This window comes from Danio rerio, chromosome 2, assembly GCF_052040795.2.
Source record: "Danio rerio strain M-AB ecotype USA chromosome 2, GRCz13ab, whole genome shotgun sequence".
Lineage (NCBI taxonomy): Eukaryota > Metazoa > Chordata > Actinopteri > Cypriniformes > Danionidae > Danio > Danio rerio.
The window spans coordinates 3722501-3730603 of record NC_141022.1 but is presented as its reverse complement, the minus strand read 5'-3'; the positions used below and the strand labels follow the sequence as shown (position 1 = coordinate 3730603).

Sequence of the window (8103 nt, the reverse complement as noted above, 5' to 3'; positions counted from 1 at the left end):
AGACACTAAATGTATGTTTATAACTGAAATGATAATACAGAAGGTGGATGTTTCATGCAAATGTTTACTTAAATTAATAAACAAACACAAAAGAGATGAAAATTAGACTTATTTATTTGATGGTAACTGAAGTTTAATGTATGACAATCAGAAATAGGTTTAGTTGGAGTCTTTAAGTTTATATATGTAAGGCAAAATCTACTTAAATACAAATAGAAACATTTGTTTTCATATTTTAGCATGCTTTTATTCATTATTCTCTACATATTCAACAGTAAAAAGCTGTAACAGTCTGCTTTTCTTGTCTTGTTTATAGTCAAATTATTGAAACAGTTCTGAAATCAAACTATGCTTATTGTATAGCAGTTTAAAGGGACAGTTCACCCCAAAATTAAACATTTACTCACTATTTACTGTCCCGCAAGTGGTTTCAAACACGTATACGTTTTTTTCTTCTGTTGAATACAAAAGAAGATGTTTTGAAGAATGCTGAAAACCTGTAACCATTGACTTCCATTGTGGGAGAAACAAATTCTATGGAAGTCAATAGTTACAGGTTTTCAGCATTCTTCAAACCATCTTCTTTTGTGTTCTACGGAAGAAAGAAGCTCATAAATGTTAGGAATCACTTGAGGAAGAGTAAATGACGACACAGTTTTCATTTTTAAGTGAACCGGTGTATAGAGTTGACCAGAACGTATAGGGACAGACACTAAATGTATGTTTATAACTGAAATGATAATACAGAAAATGGATGTTGCATGCAAATGTTTACTTAAATTAATAAACAAACACAAGAAAGATGAAAATTAGACTTAATTATTTGATGGTAATTGAAGTTTAATGTATGACAGTCAGAAATAGGTTTAGTTGGAGTCTTTAAGTTTATATTTGTAAGGCAAAATCTACTTAAATACAAATAGAAACATTTGTTTTCATACTTTAGCATGCTTTTATTCATTATTCTCTACATATTCAACAGTAAAAAGCTGTAACAGTCTGCTTTTCTTGTCTTGTTTATAGTCAAATTGTTGAAACAGTCCTGAAATCAAACTATGCTTATTGTATAGCAGTTTAAAGGGACAGTTCACCCCAAAATTAAACATTTACTTACTATTTACTCTCCCGCAAGTGGTTTCAAACACGTATACGTTTCTTTCTTCTGTTGAACACAAAAGAAGATGTTTTGAAGAATGCTGAAAACCTGTAACCATTGACTTCCATTGTGGGACAAACAAATACTATGGAAGTCAATGGTTACAGGTTTCCAACCTTTTTTCAAAATGTCTTCTTTTGAGTTTGACAGAAGAAAGAAACTCATAAATGTTTGGAATCACTTGAGGAAAAGTAAATGACGACACAGTTTTCATTTTTGAGTGAACCGGTGTACAGAGTTGACCAGAACGTATAGGGACAGACACTAAATGTATGTTTATAACTGAAATGATAATACAGAAAGTAGATGTTTCATGCAAATGTTTACTTAAATTAATAAACAAACACAAAAGAGATGAAAATACGTATAAGTTTCTTTCTGTTGAACACAAAAAAAGAAGTTTTGATGAATGCTGAAAACCTGTAACTGCTGACTTCCATTGTAGGTCAAACAAATACCATGGAAGTCAATGGTTACAGGTTTTCAGCATTCTTCAAACTATCTTCTTTTAGTGTTCAACAGAAGATAGAAACTCATAAATGTTGGGAACCATCTGAGGGAGAGTAAATAGTGAGTAAATGTTCAAATTTTGGGTGAACTATCCCTTTAAACTGCAACACAATAATCATAGTTTCAGACAATGCTGACCTCTAGTGGTTTTAATTTACATTTTAGACGAGGCTTATCATTGCTGGTCCTTCAGGGTCACTATCAAGCACCGTGTAGTTAAGCACACTAAAATCCAGGTCTTCTGCATTTTGAGTTGCAGTCTGGTTTGATATGTTTGCTGTTGGAAATAAACCTGACGGTGGCCTTCACGGAGCAGATTTATAAGTGCCTTGTTTGCATCCACAGAGCTCTGTTTTTACAGCTAACAAGGAAAGTGAGTATTTATATGTGTTTTAAAGTAAACTGCTGCTACCATAAAACTGCTTCTTTTCCGATGCTGTAACCTTGAAGAACTAAATCATCCTCTTAATGCATTTGCCTGCTTGCAGGATTTTTCATTTCTTCACATTTCCTACGCCACAGTCCCGAGACAGACCCAAACGGACATTTTTTTTTCTTCCTCTGGATGTTCCAGGCGGTGAGTCAGCACCTTATGAAACAGGAATATGAAATATACTGCGTGACTGTACACCTGCTGTGAGGGAAAGTGAGATTGAGCGGACTGATGGGATGGGACTCAGTTCTCAGCTGTGGGTGATATAAGACAGGATGCGTATGACTTTCTGTTTTTAAACATTAAGACCGGCAACCCTTGGAAAATGAATGAATTTTATTCCTGCTGTTTGCGAAGAGGCAAAGACTGAAATGTACTCATGTTGTCTTTGGGAAATTATTAGTTCAACCTTGTGAGTCATGAGAAATAAAACAGGGTTGTAAAACATTATAAACTGACTAAGTACGTGGTCTGTTTTTTAGGACTCAATTCAACTTGTCTTGTTGGCCATTTAAACCAACAGTGTCTGGCTGCAGACTTGGTTCAGTTATTTAGGGCGGAGCTATCAGTTATTTAGGGCGGGGCCATCAGTTCTTTGGGAAGGTGCTATCAAGCATTTAGGGCAGGGCTTTCAGTCATTTAGGGCGGGGCCATCAGTTCATTGGGGTGGAGCTATCTGTAGTTTAGGGCGGGGCCATCTGTTATTTTGGGGCGGAGCTATCAGTCATTTAACGCAAGGATATCAGTCATGTAGGGCGGGGCCATCAGTTCTTTGGGCTGGAGCTATCAGTAATTTAGGGCAGGACCATCAGTTCTTTGGGGCAGAGCTATCTGTCATTTAGGGTGGAACCATCAAGTCTTTGGGGCGGAGCTAGCAGTCATTTAGGGCGAGGCCATCAGTTCTTTGGGGTGGAGCTATCTGTAGTTTAGGGCGGGGCCATCTGTTATTTTGGGGCGGAGCTATCAGTCATTTAACGCAGGGATATCAATCATGTAGTTCTGATCAATCAAACTGATCAATCATCAGTTCTTTGGGCTGGAGCTATCAGTAATTTAGGGCAGGGCCATCAGGTGTTTTGGGGTGGAGCTATCAGGCGTTTGGGGAGGGGTTATCAATTATTTAGGGCGTGGTTATCAGTCATTTAGGGCGGGGCAATCAGTTCTTTTGGGGCAGAGCTATCGTTTTTTTAGGGCAGGGCCATCGGTTTTTTGGGGAGGGCTATCAGTCATTTAGGGTGGGACTATTAATAATTTAAGGCAGGACTATTAGTACTTTAGGGCAGACCTATCAGTCATTTAGAGCAGGGCCATCTGGTCTTTTGGGGTGGAGCTATCAGACATTTGGGGAGGGGTTATCAATTATTTAGGGCATGGTTATCAGTCATTTAGAGAAGGGCCATCAGGTGTTTTGGGGTGGAGCTATCAGGCGTTTGGGGAGGGGTTATCAATTATTTAGGGCGTGGTTATCAGTAATTTAGGGCGGGGCAATCAGTTCTTTTGGGGCGGAGCTATCGTTTTTTTAGGGCAGGGCCATCGGTTTTTTGGGGAGGGCTATCAGTCATTTAGGGTGGGACTATTAATAATTTAAGGCAGGACTATTAGTACTTTAGGGCAGACCTATCAGTCATTTAGGGCAGGGCCATCAGGTCTTTTGGGGTGGAGCTATCAGACATTTGGGGAGGGGTTATCAATTATTTAGGGCATGGTTATCAGTCATTAAGGGAAGGACCATCAGTCATTTTGAGTTGAGCTATCAGTCATTTAGGGAGGGGCTATCAGTCATTTAGGGAGGGGTTGTTAGTCATTTAAGGCAGGGTTATCAGTCATTGTGGGAGGGCCATCAGTTCTTTGGGCGGAGCTATCAGTCATTTAGAGAAGGACCATCAGTTCTTTGGGCTGAAGCTATCAGTAATTTAGGGCAGGACCATCAGTTCTTTGGGGCAGAGCTATCTGTCATTTAGGGTGGAACCATCAAGTCTTTGGGGCGGAGCAAGCAGTCATTTAGGGCGAGGCCATCAGTTATTTTGGGGTGGAGTTATCAGTCATTTAGGGAAGAGCCATCAGTTCTTTGGGGTGGAGCTATCAGCTATTTAGGGCGGGACCATCAGTTATTTGGGGCGGTGCTATCAATCATTTAGGGCAGGTTTATCAGTCATTTAGGGCAAGACTATCTCTTTTTTGGGGCAGAGCTATTAGCAATTTAGGGCCGGACCATCAGTTATATGGGGCGTTGCTATCAATCATTTAGGGCAAGCTAATCAATCATCTAGTGCAAGACCATCACTTCTTTGGGTCGGAGATATCAGTAATTTAGGGCAGGACCATCAGTTCTTTGGGGCGGGGCCATCAGTTATTTAGGGAGGGGTCATCAGTCATTAAAGGTGAGACCATCAGTTCTTTGGGGCAGGGCTATCAGTTATTGGTTGGTTGGTTGACTGATTGATTGATTGAGGAATTGATTCTATGATTGATTGATTGATTGATTGGTTGATTGATGTTACATTAGTTGCTATCAATATGAATTGTTTGGCACTTTCATATAATGCTAAACTGCCTCTCTGTGCAGATGGTGTTGTAGAAGTTGGAAAGAGGGATATGTTGAGTGACATGCAGCTGATGTGGAGGTTTGGCCCACCCAGAACACCAGAGCTCCTGGATCCCACCTTGACTTTGCATTTCTCCACATGACATCATGGTCTCGCTGAGGTCAGAGCAGGCGCATGAAAGCCCCCTGATGTTGACACAAGGTCCCTCTGTTACCCTCTGAAAAAGTGAAAGCTGTGCTTAAAGCGCTTGAGGGTGAAGGATACACTTACACGTACATTTAAAAACCGGGAAAAACATGGAGGGTGGCTGAGTGGTTAGCACTGTCACCTCACAACAAGAAAGTCCCTGGTTTGAGTCCCGGCTGGGTCAGTTGGCATTTCTGTGTGTAGTTTGCATGTTCTCCCCGTGTTCGTGTGGGTTTCCTCCCGGTAAATTGAATATTTACTCACTATTTACTTACCCCCGGGTGGTTTTAAACCTTTATGAGTTTATTTATTATTTGTAACACTAAGGAAGATCTTTTGAAGGGTGTTGGAAACCTGTAACCATTGACTTGCACAGTAGGAAAAACAAATACCAGAAATCAATGGTTACAGATTTCCAGCATTCTTTAAAATATCTTCTTGTGTGTTCAACTGAAGACAGAACGTCAAACTAATCTGGAACAAGGCAAGGGGGAGTAAATGATGACAGAAATTTCAGTTTTTGTTAAACTTTGCCTTTAAATAATAATTGAAATTTGAAATAATGCACACAAAATAATAGATGTTTGATATTTACGAAAGAAAGAAAGAAAGAAAGAAAGAAAGAAAGAAAGAAAGAAAGAAAGTAAGTAACAAACAAACAAACAAACAAAGAAAGAAACGAAGAAAGGAGGGAGGGAGGGAGGGAGGGAAGGAAGGAAGAAAGGAAGGAAGGAAGGAAGGAAGAAAGAAAGAAAGAAAGAAAGAAAGAAAGAAAGAAAGAAAGAAAGAAAGAAAGAAAGAAAGAAAGAAAGAAAGAAACAAACAAACAAACAAATGAGGGAGGGAGGGAGGGAGGGAGGGAAGGAGGGAAGGAAGGAAGGAAGGAAGAAAGAAAGAAAGAAAGAAAGGAGGGAGGGAAGGAGGGAGGGAGGGAGGGATGGAGGGAGGGAAGGAAGGAAAGAAGGAAGGAAGGAAGGAAGGAAGAAAGAAAGAAAGAAAGAAAGAAAGGAGGGAAGGAGGGAGGGAGGGAGGTAAGGAAGAAAGGAAGGAAGGAAAGAAGGGAGGGAGGGAAGGAAGGAAGGAAGAAAGAAGAGAGAGTGAGGGAGGGAAGGAAGGAAGAAAGAAAGAATGGAGGGAAGGAAGGAAGAAAGGAAGGAAGAAAGAAAGAAAGAAAGAAAGAAAGAAAGAAAGAAAGAAAGAAAGAAAGAAAGAAAGAAAGAAAGAAAGAAAGAAAGAAAGAAAGAAAGAAAGGAGGGAATGAGGGAGGGAGAGAGGGAGGGAGGGAGGGAGGGAAGGAAAAAAAGGAAGGAAGGAAAGAAGGGAGGGAGGGAAGAAAGAAAGAAAGAAAGAAAGAAAGAAAGAAAGAAAGAAAGAAAGAAAGAAAGAAGGTTAGTTTAAATTTAAAGTATCAACAAGGGGCCTAGAGGTTTCAGTTTACGTGGGGAAACTCCCAGTTATAACTTCATGTCTTATATTCACCTTTCACCATGTTACATTATGGTTTTACATTAACAAGGGTCAAGTGCTCATACTGGTCTGCAGCAGTGTTTCTGATTATAGAGGTCACCAGTTGAGAAATCGAAATTCCCTCTGACTTCTGACATGTAGGATTCCAGTATTTAGAAAGTGGTTGTTTATTTTCTATTTAAATCTGTTAAATTTAAGTGAAGTTTGTTTATAAACTGATTTCGAGATGATCCTGTGCTTATGATTGCTTGCAGCTGGTCCTGCATTATTCAATTTATGATTCACCAATCAGACGATTCCTAAGCAGCTATAAATACCCTCAGTTCCATATCACAGCCATCTTCGTTTTGAAGTATCCCCCCTTCCACTCCTCCTCCTTTTCTAGATGGGTGGCCCAGTGTTTAGCACTGTTGCCTCACAGCAAGAACGTCACTGGTTCTAGTCCTTACCAAGCCAGCCGACGTTTCGCACAACGAAAAACACACACACACATATAACACCTGCAGGACTGCGCAGGGAGCGACTCCCTTCAGATTGATCACGCATGATCGCGTTCATCAAATTTGCTTAAACTAAGCGTTCTAAAGTATGGCTGTATTTCACAAGGATTCTGACACATCAACGCGAAGCAGACGCTTTCAATGCGTTTAAGGAGGAAACACTTCAAACTTACTGAAACATTGGAGGGCTCATGCTGAAAGGCATTGGAACGTCTCTGACAGCTCGCGACTTCACCTGACACTTTCTAAGTACATTTACATAAGACACCAATTCTCCGATTTTAATATGTTTAAGATAATACTCTTATTAAAAGTCTACCATGTAAGCAGCGATTTGATTATCTTGAAGGACCACCGAGTCACGAAATGTGGAGGTTTTTCTTTCCGTTCGCCATGCGGTATCAAATTACATTAAAACAGAAGTCGAAAGTTAAAAATGAAGCACACGAAATTGCATGAAACTTTGGAGAGTCTGGTGATGCGACAGTAATCGTTTTATACTGAAACTTGCCTTCAAAAAGTGCTTCCTTGGTCTTTTGCATACATTTTTTTAACGCGTTATATATTTCAAATTACTACTAATACCAATACTACTAATTACAGCACTAATATACATATATATATATATATATATATATATATATATATATATATATATATATATATATATATATATATATGAGCAATATCACACGAGTAGCGGTGCGATATGGCTGTATATCAGCACTGGTGGGAGGCGAGCGTCCCACCAGTGCTGATATACAGCCATAAGGCATTGCTACTCGTGTGATATTGCGTTTATACAACAGTTCAACGGCACAATCTTGTATATAAGAAAGAAAATCAAACACGGAGAGTCTGAAACCCTTTTGTATTAGGAGCTACAATTCTCTGATTTTGATATGTTTAAGATAATACTCTTATTAAAAGTCTACCATGTAAGCAGCGATTTGATTATCTTGAAGGACCACCTAGTCACGAAATGTGGAGGTTTTTCTTTCCGTTCGCCATGCGGTATCTTGATGGTTTATTGTGGCTATGTTGTTTACATGAAGAAATCTGTGTTACAAGTTAAACAAAAATTCTATTAAACAATTATATTTTGAATTTAAATAGTTTAGATAGCGCTATTTAAATAGCGCTTACATTAATTGTGCATTTGAATAGCAAAAATTACAAGTTTCGGTCTTTTAAATGCGATTAACCGCGATTCATTTTCAAAAAAAGTGTAATTAATTCGTTATTTTTTTATCGATTGACAGGACTAATATATATGTATTTGCAGTGTGTTTCTCTATTTGCATG

The 8103-nt window shown here is 39.2% G+C and overlaps 1 long non-coding RNA gene across 1 annotated transcript; it reads left to right on the top strand.

Moving 5' to 3' along the window:
- The first annotated feature begins 1822 nt into the window (after positions 1-1822).
- On the top strand, positions 1823-5733 carry LOC141377693 (uncharacterized). Its single transcript, XR_015478128.1, has 3 exons — positions 1823-2039; positions 2155-2243; positions 4666-5733. It is a non-coding gene; the product is annotated as an uncharacterized LOC141377693 (long non-coding RNA).
- The last annotated feature ends 2370 nt before the right edge of the window (positions 5734-8103 follow it).